The sequence below is a fragment of the Crotalus tigris genome, unplaced genomic scaffold, assembly GCF_016545835.1.
Source record: "Crotalus tigris isolate CLP2741 ecotype Arizona unplaced genomic scaffold, ASM1654583v1 scf7180000018053.2689490, whole genome shotgun sequence".
Taxonomy (NCBI): Eukaryota; Metazoa; Chordata; class Lepidosauria; order Squamata; family Viperidae; genus Crotalus; species Crotalus tigris.
The window spans coordinates 1,728,681-1,742,704 of NW_024096796.1; the positions used below are offsets into that span (position 1 = coordinate 1,728,681).

At 37.9% G+C, this 14,024-nt stretch overlaps 1 long non-coding RNA gene across 4 annotated transcripts in view; it reads right to left on the bottom strand.

The window, feature by feature from the left end:
* LOC120309681 overlaps nt 1–13,331 on the bottom strand; it is a 41,799-nt gene extending 28,468 nt beyond the window's left edge. For all 4 annotated transcript variants that reach the window (XR_005557149.1, XR_005557150.1, XR_005557151.1 and 1 more), the window contains exons 1-2: nt 13,228–13,331; nt 13,001–13,052 (exon numbers count right to left, since the gene is read on the bottom strand). This is a non-coding gene — a long non-coding RNA (uncharacterized LOC120309681). The remainder of the gene's footprint in view (nt 1–13,000; nt 13,053–13,227) is intronic.
* Between the last annotated feature and the right edge of the window lie 693 nt (nt 13,332–14,024).

Below are 14,024 nucleotides of genomic sequence, written 5' to 3' on the forward strand. Positions count from 1 at the left end.
ATAAAATTTGTAAAGTAGAATAAATAAAACAATGGAAAGTTATTAGATTTTTTTAAAGTGAAAGTTCTTAAGATTTAATTTTTCATGTTCTTACAATATTATTTTTCTCAACTGTATATCTCTAGTTCTCCTTTTAATAGACCATGCTTTTGCCTTGAATTTGAAATTCAGAATTTAATTCTGCATATCAAAATAAACATATAGCTTCTTACTTTTGTGCACGCATGATAAACACACACAGAGAGATAATATCAACTTCCAATATCAACTTCCATATTAAATACAGGACAGCTCTGATATTTACATTCTCCTTTTCTTTGTCATTCTTAACAATATATTGTTCTTATAATCTGGACTATATATTCATATAATAGATACTTGCACATATTGACAGATTTTTCAAACTAGTACCTGATAATAATCAACAGATCTGACACTAAGCGACTTAGCTTGGCTATTCTTTTATTTGACTTGGCAGTAGATACAGAAACACATCTTCACTAGTTAAGAACTTTACTGCAGACAAAATGAAGCTATCAAAAAGCTGCTATTAGATTTGCAGTGCAAATGATTTATGTGTTCCTGAATTTGATTTTCCCTCCCGCTCTTCGCACAATTTAAGAAACTCTGATTCAGCACTTAATGACCTTGAGGATGAGCAGTTGGTGAATATTTACATCTGTGGCCTAGGAATTGCTGATTGCCTGCCTCAAGATTCACAGATATTGGTGTTTGAATGCAATTAATAATTATAACAAATGTCTTTATATTTTTACGTACAATACTTCTTATTTAAATCCTCTGATTTGAAGAATACATTCTCTCGTAAATGATGCATGTGGTGAAAGATGATTACCTATATTGCACTGCTTCCATTATAGTCCACAATACATGAAAAACATTCATATTTTTCAGCCATAAACACAATGGAACAATAAAGCAATATATTAATGGAGTCCAGAAATTGCCACCCCTTTAACGAAAGCATTGCAGACAGGCTTCATTATATGTTATGGAAAAATATCTCCCTCTATTGTTTGAATGTTGAGAAATTTCCTGTTACCAGTAAGAGGAAACATTTCTTGAAAAAAAAAGTCCTTGTTTAGTTAAAACTAGGAGCTGTAATTTGAAAGACAGATTTGTGGTTCACTGTTTGACATGCTTCTTCAAGAACTACCAAGTCCACAGTTTCTGGGCAAAGAAGGCAGAGGGAAGAACAAAGCCATCAAAGAATGTTTGTCTAGGTAAATTAGAAATGAGTCCACTTGGCAGTATTTTTAGGCTTAAAATATGGGTGAGCAAATGTCAAGTTCACACTGGGAATGTAAAAGAATTCTGCCAAGAATTCAAGTGGAAATGAAATTTGGTGTTCTATTCCAATAGACTTCTCAGGGTCATCAGTCCAACATTTCTAGCTTTTATTTTGCCCTACCAAATATTCACAAAAAAATGTATGTGGAAAAAAAGATACATTACTGAAGATTCATGTATGCAGCAGTAGTTCCATATAAAAAGAGAGCTTACCTAAAAGTAATTTGCATTTAAAACCCTGCATCAATAAAATGTACATGTCAAAGAACAAAAGCACAGTGATTTGAATTTGAAAAAGGGGTTTAGAACAATTTACATTAATAGTTACATAGATTATAAAAAGATGTATACAAAAGCCTTAGTAAGTTACAAGTGGTTGCAAATATATATATATATGTTTTCTGAGGTTTTCGCGGGTATTTGTATGTAGGTCTTTGGTTGTTCAGGTTTTCTCCCGTGTAAAATTGGAAGTGTCTTGGTGACGTTTCGACAAAGTCCCATTCGTCATCTTCAGGCTGGTGTTTTCAGCTTCGTGCTTTGAGCAGCAATGTGTGGTCTTAGCTGTTTCTTCCTTTTAACTGCCAGTGGGGGTATGAACTGATTGGGTGGGAGCTTGGCTGTGTTCTGATTGGGTGGAGGTGTGTTCTGAATGGTTAGGGGCTTGGCTGTGCTCTGATTGGCTGGGGAGTGTTCTGTTTGGTTGTGCTCAGGTTAGTCTGAGTTGCAGAGGGGTTTGAGATTGTGGGCTGCCTTGTTATTTTTTGGCTTCGCGTTCGTGGTTGTGCTTCCTCTTCATGGAGGGTGTCAGTTTGCTTCATGTATGGATTGGAGGGGTTTAAAGTGGCTAATGATGCAGCTGTGGTCTGGCTTCTGGTTTGTGGTCGTGCCTCATCATCGGTGTGGCTTTGGGTTTGCTTTTTGCGTGGACGTGTGGTGGTGACATCCTGTGTGGCTTTTGTGAGTGTGGGTCTGGTGTCATTCTTTGTGTTAGGGACTCGTTTGTCAATAAGGGCAGGTTTCCAAATGGCTGGTAGGCGGGAGGTATCATCTCGCTTGTTCATGCTGTGTGGGCGTTTTTCTATCTCGATGGCTTCTCTGATTATTCTGTTATTAAAATGTTCACTTTTGGCAATGGTTCTGGTAGTTTTAAAGTCAATTTCATGTCCTGTGGCTTTAAGGTGTTGGACCAGGGAAGATGTTGATTCCTCTTTTTTGACTGAGTTCTTATGTTCTTCAATGCGTGCACTTATTCTTCTGTTGGTTTGTCCGATGTATGTGTGGGACAAGTGGTGCATGGGTTTTCGTATACTCTTTGATTTTCTAATTCAATTTTATCTTTGGGGTTTCTAAGGATGGTGGATATTTTTCTGTTTGTGCAGAATGCTGTTTTGATGTTGTGTTTATGGAGGATCTTACTGATTCTGTCTGTGGTGCCTTTTATGTATGGGAGGAGGGCTTTGCCGTTTTCTTGTTCTTTGTCTTGGATTTTAGTGGGGGTTTCTTTTTGGATTAGGTTTGTAATCTTATTTCTATGGAATCCATTGGATGTTAGTACATTGGTGAGAGTGTGTAGTTCGGGTTTTAGGTGTTGTTCGTCAGCTAAGCGTTTTGTTCTGGAGATGAGTGTCTTGGCTACAGAGTTGATCTGTGCTGGGTGGTGGTGTGAGAGAGCGTGCAGATAGCGGTTTGTGTGTGTTTTCTTCTGGTAGATGGTGTGTCCTAGGGAGCCATTGGATTTCTTGTAGACTAAGACATCCAGGAAGGGAAGTTGGTTGTTAGCTTCTGTTTCCATGGTGAACTGTATTTTGGGGTGTAGGCTGTTGAGGTGTGTGAGGAAGTTGTCCAGTTTTTCTTTCCCATGTGGCCAGATTATGAAGGTGTCATCTACGTATCTGAGCCAGAGTTTGGGTTTGTGATCCGATTTTTCTAGAGCTTGGGTTTCAAAGTGTTCCATGTAGAGGTTTGCAATGACAGGTGAGAGGGGTGATCCCATGGGTGCTCCTTCTGTTTGTTTGTATTTTTGTCCATTATAGATGAAGTATGTGTTGGATAGGCAGTGGTTGGTCAGATCTAAGATGTGTTTGGGGGGGTTATATTTGTTTTGGATAGCTGTCAAGGCTTCTTTGATAGGCACTTGGGTGAAGAGGGATATGACATCGAAGCTCACTAGTAGGTCGCTGGGCTGTAAGTTTTGTTTCTTTATGATCTCTATAAACTGGAATGAGTTTTTTACGTGTGAGGTGATGGATTCTGCATAGGGCTGTAGTTGTTTGGCGAGAAATTTGGCTAGGTTTTGTAGAGGTGAGCCTACGGAGCTGACTATAGGTCTGAGTGGGGTTCCTTCTTTGTGTATCTTGGGGAGACCATAGAGTTTGGGGCATCTGGATGATTTCTCTCTGGGAATGATTCTTTGCTGGATCTCTTCGCTAATGGGGGAGGCTTTTATTTTGGATCTGGTGGTTTTTTCCAGGTAGGTGGTGGGATCTGTATTTAGGGGTTTGTATGTGGAGTCTTGGAGTAGGTTGGTTAATTTGGTTTGGTAGTCAGATGTGTTCATAACCACCGTGGCGTTGCCCTTGTCTGCTGGTAGGATTATTATGCTGGTGTCTTCTTTCAGGTTACGTAGTGCTGTCTGTTCCTCTTTGGGTAAGTTGCTTTTGGGTGGCTTGCTGGTGCAGAGGATGTTGGTGATTTCGAGTCTGATTCTGTTAGCGTCATCGGGGTTGATTTTGGTCAGGCTGGTTTCAACTCCACATATAATGGTTTCAGTGGGGATGTGTTTGGGAGCGACTGCAAAGTTGAATCCTTTGGAAAGGACATTGGTTTCGGCTTTGGTGAGGATCCTATCTGAGATGTTATGCACTGTTTGTTTCATGTGTGGCTGTGAGGGAGGAGGGGTTTGTTTCTGGCGTTCTTGTAGTCTTCGGAGTTTGTTGGTGTGTGTATCTGTCTTGAGGGTGGTCTGTGTTTCGGCTCTCCAGACGGCGAGTTGTTTGGATTTGTCCCAAAGTGCGGGGTGGATCTTGTTGCTGAGTTTGAGGTGGAGTGTGAGGAGATCTTTGTTAATTCGGTCTAGGAGGAATCTTTTTGTGTGAAGTTCATTTCTGATTAGGGCCAATTCTGTTCTTTTCAGGATCCGTTTGGTGGCTGCAGAGTTGGAGTGGAATTTCAGTTGGAAACATGTGGGGATTAGATTTTGATCCCGGCAGTTGCGTAGGAATGCGAGGTCGCATAAAATGGAAGCTCCTTCCTGGATGTCTTAGTCTACAAGAAATCCAATGGCTCCCTAGGACACACGCGGGAGAAAACCTGAACAACCAAAGACCTATATATATTAATTCACAGAATATTCTCTTTTTTATTTGTAGAAAGAAATGTCAGACTGGAATAGAATTTTAGTATTATGGTTGGTAAACAGAAAGTTTTTTTTTTTAGCAATCTGTGTATCTTAATTCACATGTGGACATACATAAACGCACATTACATACAAAGACCATTTCTGCATAGACATAGAAACCAGGAAGCCAGAAGCACAAGATACATATATATACATATTTGTTTTCTGAGGTTTTCGCGGGTGTTTGTATGTGGGTCTTTGGTTGTTCGGGTTTTCTCCCGCGTAAAATTGGAAGTGTCTTGGCGACGTTTCGACGAAGTCCCATTCATCATCTTCAGGCTGGTGCTTTCAGCTTCGTGCTCCTCGAAGCACGAAGCTGAAAGCACCAGTCTGAAGATGACGAATGGGACTTCGTCGAAACGTCGCCAAGACACTTCCAATTTTACGCGGGAGAAAACCCGAACAACCAAAGACCCACATATATACATATATATATATATATATACCGTATATTCCGGCGTATAAGGCAACCCGGCGTATAAGACGACCTCCGTCTTCAGCACCAAGTTGCATGCCTAGAAAGTCGTCTTATACACCGGAAACTACCGTAATTTCCAGCATATAAGATGACTCAGCGTATAAGATGAGCCCCAACTTTGGCGCCGAGTTTAACGCTTGCAAAAGTCGTCCTATATGCTGGAAAGTACGGTATATATATGTTAAAATCAATATGTGTGTTTGTGTGTGTGTGTGTGTATGTGTGTGTGTGTGTGTGTGTGTAGGTCTTGGGTTATTCGGGTTTTCTCCCACGTCAAATTGGAAGTGTCTTGGCGACGTTTCGACGAAGTCTCATTCGTCATCTTCAGGCTGGTGCTTTCGGCTTCGTGCTTCTAGGAGCAATGTGTGATTGTAGCTGTTTCCTCTTTTTAACTGCCAGTGGGGGTATGAACTGATTGGATGAGAGCTTGGCTGTGTTCTGATTGGATGGAGGTGTGTTCTGATTGGTTAGAAGCTTGGCTGTGCTCTGATTGGTTGGGGGGTTGGCTGTGCTCTGATTGGCTGGGGGAGTGTTCTGTTTGGGTGGGGGCTTTGTTGTGCTCAGGTTAGTCTGAGTTGCAGAGGGTTTTAAAATGGTGAGCTGCATTGCTATTTTTTGGCTTCACGTTCGTGGTCGTGCCTCATCTTCATGGTGGGTGTCAGTTTGCTTCATGTATGGATTGGAGGGGTTTAAAGTGGCTAATGATGCAGCTGTGGTATGGCTTCTGGTTTGTGGTCGTGCCTCGTCATCGGTGTGGCTTTGGGTTTGTTTTTTGCGTGGATGTGTGGTGGTGACATCCTGTGTGGTTTTTGTGAGTGTGGGTCTGGTATCATTTTTTGTGTTAGGGAGTCGTTTGTCAATAAGGGCGGGTTTCCAAATGGCTGGTAGGCGGGAGGTATCATCTCGTTTGTTCATATTGTGTGGGCATTTTTCTATCTCGATGGCTTCTCTGATTATTCTATTATTAAAATGCAGAGAGCATGCAGATAGCGGTTTGTGTGTGTTTTCTTCTGGTAGATGGTGTGTCCTAGGGAGCCATTGGATTTCTTGTAGACTAAGACATCTAGGAAGGGAAGTTGGTTATTAGCTTCTGTTTCCATGGTGAACTGTATTTTGGGGTGTAGGCTGTTGAGGTGTATGAGGAAGTTGTCCAGTTTTTCTTTCCCATGTAGCCAGATTATGAAGGTGTCGTCTACGTATCTGAGCCAGAGTTTGGGTTTGTGTTCAGATTTTTCTAGAGCTTGGGTTTCAAAGTGTTCCATGTAGAGGTTTGCAAGACACTTCCAATTTTACGTGGGAGAAAACCCGAATAACCAAAGACCTACATACAAACACCCGCGAAAACCTCAGAAAACACACACACACACACACACACACACACATACACACACACACACACACACACACATACACACACATATATATATATATATGCATATATCTTTGGTTATTCGGGTTTATTCGAGGAAGCACGAAGCTGAAAACACCAGCCTGAAGATGACGAATGGGACTTCGTCAAAATGTTGCCAAGACACTTCCAATTTTACGCGGGAGAAAACCCGAATAACGAAAGACCTACATACAACTTAGAAAACACACACACACACACACACACACACAGTAAGTTGGATGTAAGGTAAAATTACAGAATATGGTTCATAGTACAGTTTACAAATGAAGTAATAATGTTAGGAATTTCATAATGTTTTTTCTGCAGGCATAAGCTATGGATGTAATGGGATTGATTTATGTGTGAGAAAAGAAACCAATGAAACAGGTTTGTATTCCTCAAAATGATGACTGAACCAGAATTGGAAGGGACTATTTAGATCATCATGTCCAGCTCCTGCTCATACAAAAATCTCAATGACTACTTCTGCAATAGTGGGCTGTCCAGTCTCTGCTTGAATTTATACAATCAAAGGGAACCTACACTCTAGGATGATAGAGAACATTGGCTTCTTCAGGAGAAAAGAATATTCACCGAAATGATTTTGATTCTATTTCATTTTGCCTGAACTCCTACTTGAGGAGATAGTGAATGTCAAGCAACACAGAATTAGAAAGGAATTATTATTGTCATTAATTTAACAGTTATTCAGATTTCCTGCCTCCTGCCTTGTTGCCAAACCACATTACTGTATCATATTCAGTTTGTAATCAACTGCTAAGATCTTTTTCACAAGCACTATTGCCCAGCCAGGTATCTCTCATTCCATAGCTGTATATTTCATTTACATTTTCTAATGGAAGAACTTTGCATTATCTCTGTTAAATTTCATTCTATTATTTTCAGCCCATTTTTCTAACTTAACTATGTAATTCTGAATTTCATTCCCATTCTTTAGAAGATTGCCTAACCTTCCAATTTTGTATCATCTGCACATTTGATAAGCATATCTAAATGAGAGCTGGGAAAATCTGGTTTTGAAGGCATACACAATTTAAAAGTAATTACTGTCTAAGCAAGTCAGGTAAAGAGTAAACAATCTAGGCCTGAACTATGTGCATGAAAAGGAACTCGTTGAACATATTTTTGAGTCAGCTGTGTATCCATTTAATAGTCTCATCATCCAGATCATAGCATAACCAGTTTGCTAATTAGATTATCATAGCTGTATTTGTCAAATTCTTTGCTGAAATTAAGATTTATTATGTCTACAGCCTTCCCAGATTGCATTAAATAAATTATCCAAATTAAAAAATGTGATGTAGTTTAAAGAGCTATGTTCTACTTCATAAATCATGACTTCAATCCATCAGTCGTATTATGGCTTTTAAGGTATTGACCATTTCTATTTCTGTACATTTAAACCAAACTTTATTATAATTCTGATATTCTATCAATATGAATGGTTATATACTTGGGTGTGGGTGTGTGGCTGTGTTCATGAATCAGGCAGGCCTGTCACAAAATATGAGTTATGGCGATTTTCTAATATTTTCCTGTCAAACAGGGCCACTAGTCGTAAAGCCAAAGAAAACAATTTTATTTCCTCCATTGTTTCCTTTTCATAACGCACATTTCCTTTTCTATAAGGTGTTATTTTGAAAAATAAATGATATTCAGCAACAGGATTCTACCAATACTGCAAAAACTCTACCATTAAAGGTATGGCCGGCTAAATACAAAATTGAACAAGGTTTGGTTGAATGTGAACTTTAATTCCACCTCCTCTTAGTAACTCTGTTTTGCCTCATTTCCTCATGACTTGTACCTTTTCCTCTGCTTTCTTTAATGACTATTGCAATTTCCTCTCTCTTAGACCATTACTATTTGTCTTTACCTATTGAATTTCCTTTAGCTCCTATAATTTAACTTCCCTGCCTATCATTTTTTTTTCCAGTTTTTAGCCTTCTCTACTAAGCATCACCTAGAATCACTGGGAGTTTAATCTAGGTAAAAATTGTCCTTTCATTGATTTTCCTAACACTGTGTACCATGCAGTCACATCAGCCATACAATCCACATACTGTAGATGGTACAGATAGATTTCAGAAATTATTAGAGCAACCCATATCCATAAAGGAATGCAGAGTGAGCCAATGATGTGAGAAGCACCAAAAGTTTGTTTTCCTTTAAAAGATCTTTGGATTATGTCTTTAATCAGGCAAGAGGTAAATAAGATTGAAGTGTTTTCACCCCATAAGAATTCTTTGCTAAACATAATATTTAAAAGGAGGGCCACAGTCTTGAGAACAAATAAATGTTTTTGTACCTTCTAAGTAACATTGACCTCTGAATTCACTTCATACCACTCTGGATACATTCCTTTCTGAACAAACAACAAGGTAATTTTCAGTAAGATAGTACTATAATAGCTATTGCCATTGGATTATCTTTTTCTGAAAAGATATCTTCATGATTTATTTTTTGGGATAACTTTTTTTCTACTTTAAGTATCTGGTTTTTTGGGTTTTTTTTACTGATTTTCTGCTTAAGAGATTGGATGAGTTTCTGTGGAATTCTTTTTAAAAATAGTTGGATGCGAGGCAAACATTGCTAGCAAAGTTTTTATATTTAAAAAATTTCCTGATTCTGATAATTTTTTTCATTGCAGTTCTAGAAATAGACTCATTTTTCCTTGGGAATTATTTTTCTAAATAAAAACAATTTTAAAAACTTACTTAAAAGAAAATGAAGATCCCAAAGTTTGACAGATTATAAATTTCAGATGCTGAAAGTTTGGGCAGATTATCCTAAGAGAGCAGTCTTTTAGGAGATATTAATATCTTGAGAGAGGTGTACATAGAGAAGAATGCACTTCCATATAATAATCTCTCCAAATAATTGGAGCTTTTTAATGCATCAATATAATCTGAGCCTTGAGACATATTAAAACCACTCCACTTCTTTTCAAAACTTTTAAATATATTCTCAATAGCAATTTAGCTTTTGACAGCAGTGTAGCTGCTATCGACAATGTTAGCTTTATCTTCTGAGTCAACTTCAACACCATGTGATGTGCATTGCAATAAGTTAAACAAGAGGCATCAACTTCAGAATACGAAACTATGGTCAAATCATCCCTAAAATGGAAATGGTTGTTGTTTGTGAATCAACCAAAGTCAGCTAAAAGCAGTTGCATCCATTAAGTCTATGTGAGCCTCTAGTAGCATGGCTGAACCTGGAAATTGTTCCAAATTGATCTTCAATCCCTTACCACAGTCTTGTGAAAACTGTAGTTCTTACTACTACTACTACTACTACTACTACTACTACTACTACTACTACTACTACTACCACCACTAATAATAATAATAATAATAATAACAATAATAATAATAATAATAAAGTTAGAAAGGACCTTGGAGGTCATCTAGTCCAACCCGCTGTTCAGGCAGGAAACCCTATACCATTTCAGACAAATGGCCGTTCAGTCTTTTCTTAAAAACTTCCAGTGTTGGAGCATTCACTGTTTCTGGAGGCAGGTTGTTCCACTGGTTAATTGTTCTAACTGTCTCCTTAGTTTCAGGTTGCTTCTATCTTTGATTAGTTTCCATCCGTTGCTTCTTGTCCTGCCTTCAGGCGCTTTGGAGAATAGCTTTACTCCCTCTTCTTTCTGACAACCCCTGAGATATTGTAACACTGCTATGATGTCCCCCCTTGTCCTTCTCTTCATTAAACTAGACATACCCAATTCCAGCAACTGTTCCTTATATGTTTTAGCCCCCAGTCCCTTAATTATGTTTTTTCTCTGTACTCTTTCTAGAGTCTCAACATCTTTTTTACATTGTGGTGACCAAAACTGGATGCAGTATTCCAAGTGTGGCCTTACCAAGGCATTGTAAAGTGGTATTAATACTTCACGTGATCTTGATTCTATCCCTTTGTTAATGCAGCCTAGCACTGCGTTGGCCTTTTTGCAGCTGCAGCACACTGCTGGCTCATATTTAAGTGATTGTCCACTAGGACTCTGAGGTCCCTCTCACAGTTACTACTATTGAGCAAGGTACCCCCTGTACTATACCTATACATTTGCTTTTTCTTGTCTAAATGTAGAACCTTACATTTTTCACCATTGAATTTCATTTTGTTAGATAGTGCCCAGTGTTCAAGTCTGTCCAGATCCTCCTGTGTCTTAAGCTTGTCTTCTGGAGTGTTGGCTATTCCTGCCAGCTTGGTGTCGTCTGCAAATTCGATAAGTTCCCCATCTATCACGTCATCCAATCATTGATGAAGACGAAGACTTCTTCCAGAGCTTCTCAGATTCTATTCACACAACTTAATTCTGATGCTCTGATCTAAAATACAAATTTCCAGATCCCTGCAGATGCCCATGAAAAATGCCATCTACCCACAACTCTTGTGAATTTCAATCTTTTCATTCTAATTCTTTTATATACTTCTTTAAAAATGTGATTCTATCAAAATTCTATCACTAATTTTCAATGGCCTCATATGTTTCATTTGTTTTGTCTCCTCTAATTCCTTCCCTTCCCTTTCCCTTTCCCTTTACCCTTCTCCTTCCTCTTCCTCTTCCTCTTCTCCTTCTCTTTCCCCTTCCCCTTCTCCTTCTCCTTCTTCTTTTCTGTTGGACTGTATACTGCTTCATATTTCTTGATCACCCACCACTGAAAAGCTGTCTGATTTTATAATTATATATATATAATTATGTTATAATTATAATTATATAATTATAATTATGTTATAGAAGTACTCAGTTTGCTTAAAGTTCTTAATATATGTATAGTTTTATGTAAGTAGGTATACAACAGTAGTATCAACTAGGAAACTTTGTTTTGTTTTGACACTGTTATGCATCACTAGTAATAATATGGTCCAGAATATTGAAAGGAAAAAGGCAAATAATTTAAGATCCTGCAATCCTTTTATAATATATCATTTCTATCTATAATTCAGAACTTGAAAAATTAAAGGAATTCAGATAATTGCCATATTTCCATATTGAAAGGATAATGTGGCATATGGGGAATACTGTGACATTCCATTTGTTAAAATGGAAATTGATGATTATTTGAATTATATTATTCATCAAATTTTGATAGAAATAGAAGCAGAAAAGGGATATAAAATATGAAGATTCTGAAATATACAGTTCCTTGAACATGGTAGCTTTCTCTTTATTCATTGCTAGTAACATTCATTCACTTTATTTGCAAAAGAACTTGTCCCTGCAACTGGAGGAAAAAGAAGTTAAATCTATCTTTAGAATAGAATTATATTAAGGGATTAGTCACAAAAGAAATTTCCCATTTAGTAAATCAGCAAGTAACCTGTAATCAAGTTGTGATTTCTTTCCTAGGCTATATTTTGCAAACAACAGGACCAATTTAGGTGGATGTTAGCAATCAGATTGGGGAGGAACCAAGTTAGGTTTGATTTCTCTGATTTTTGACTCCTTGGGGACCCGAAAATAGAAAAATGTGACAAGCATGGTAGAGTGAAAATAAGGATCACAACTTACTGAAAACTTAAAGGATGTCCAGTAAGCTAACTTTATGAAGAACTGCTAAATTCTAGAAAGTCTTTTTATCACTTGAAAGAGTAGAAATCATTATCTTCAATTCAGTTTAGGTTAAGCCCACCTAGATTAGTATAATAAATGATTCTGATTAGACCATTTGTGAACAGGTAGTCCTCGCTTAACGACTGTTAACTTAGCAACCATTATGACCCAATTCCAGAATTCTGTGCACATCCATCCACCCCACAGTCACATGACTGCATTTCAATGCTGGATAGCCCAGCCACCTTTAGTTGTAGCATTCCACAGACTTGTTACCAGAATTTACAATGAGTTTTTTTTTTTTTTGCTTGTTTCTGACCTTTTCGGCTATTACCAGCAAAAAATGCTGATAGGAATACATGAATTGAATTAACAACATGAAGTTCACTTAATGACAACTACAAAAATTTTGCAAAATCAGGCCCAATCACATGAGTGCCTTGACTTACAACCATCATGACTTATGATGGAAATTCCAGATTTCCTAACTGTTGTAAATTGATGACTACCTGTATTACATTCTTACTCTGCTTTTTCTTGAACAGTTTAAGATTGAGCATAAGACTTTTCTTCCATTGGCGTTTTATCTCCTCAACAATGTAGAAAGTAGGATAAATAGTTCAGTAGTATCAAAAGATGCACTGAAAAAGGATTATTACAAGATATATTCAGTAGGATCTTTAACTATCAAAGCATTACCTCCAATTTCTATTTTTAAACCACTAGGGTAAGTTTTTAATGGTCTGAACACTTATTTTCAATTATGTTCTGCACGTACTAAAGAACAGTACATTCTTAGGGCTCTATACATGTTGAAAATGAATACAAAGGAGCATTTTGTACCTCTCTGTTATTCATTAAAGCAGCAATACTTTTTGCAGGCTGAAGCATGCATCTGAAAAAGAAAAAGATGATGACACTTTAAGTTGCATCAATAGACTCCATAAAACACTTTCCCCATATTCATCCAGATGAACATCTGATTTGTCAGGTTCAAAGTTCTACTTCCAGATCATTGCAAAGCATGAATAGCTTCAAAATGTATCCTAAAGGAGGGATGGACAACTTACAGTCTTGGGCAACATGTATCCATAGTCCAGTTCCATTCATCTTTGTGAGCAATCAGTATTGATCTTTGGTCAGAGCAATTTCCTGCACCCTACAACTTCCCTAGCTGGGAAGAAAAGGGAGAGAAAAATGGCTATCAGAAGGAAAAGAGATGTACATATGTAACTATAAAAGTATAACATTTATACAGAATTATGGCAATCATCAATTCCCACGTATTTCCAAATGAGAAAACACCAAGAAATGTCAGTTTTCCATCCATGTTAGGGTCTATATCCCTATCTTATGCTTCAGCTGCAGAAGCCATCAATAGGATGTAAGCAGCAACTTTTACACAGATCGTGATTCCAAGTTGCAATCTGTCTGCCCCTTTTGCATTTCCAGCACAGATTGTTCAGACATATGCACAAATACATTTTTTTGCAGAGGGCTAAACAGGGGGATATCTGTATCTTAATTGGTGTTACCAGGAATGTACCTTATTAGCCTCCTGTTCTAAGGAGGCAGTATGCCCTGGTAATTTACTTTAGTAAAGGGGAGGCAAAGCATAGAAAGTAGCTCAGATGTCAGATGGAATAGAATTATCTATTTGTGCTTCCCTCCATATAGTTTTTCTACTCTCATGGTACTTGACTGAATGCAAGTTGACAATAGAGGATTGATCTTTCAGCCTACGCCTGCTTCTAGAGATCATATACTGATGAATCAGGTTAGACAAGACACTATGGATGCTTGAACAGAATTGCAATAGATACTCTAACACAAAACGCATCCTTGTTCTTGTTCCTCTTTTTATGGT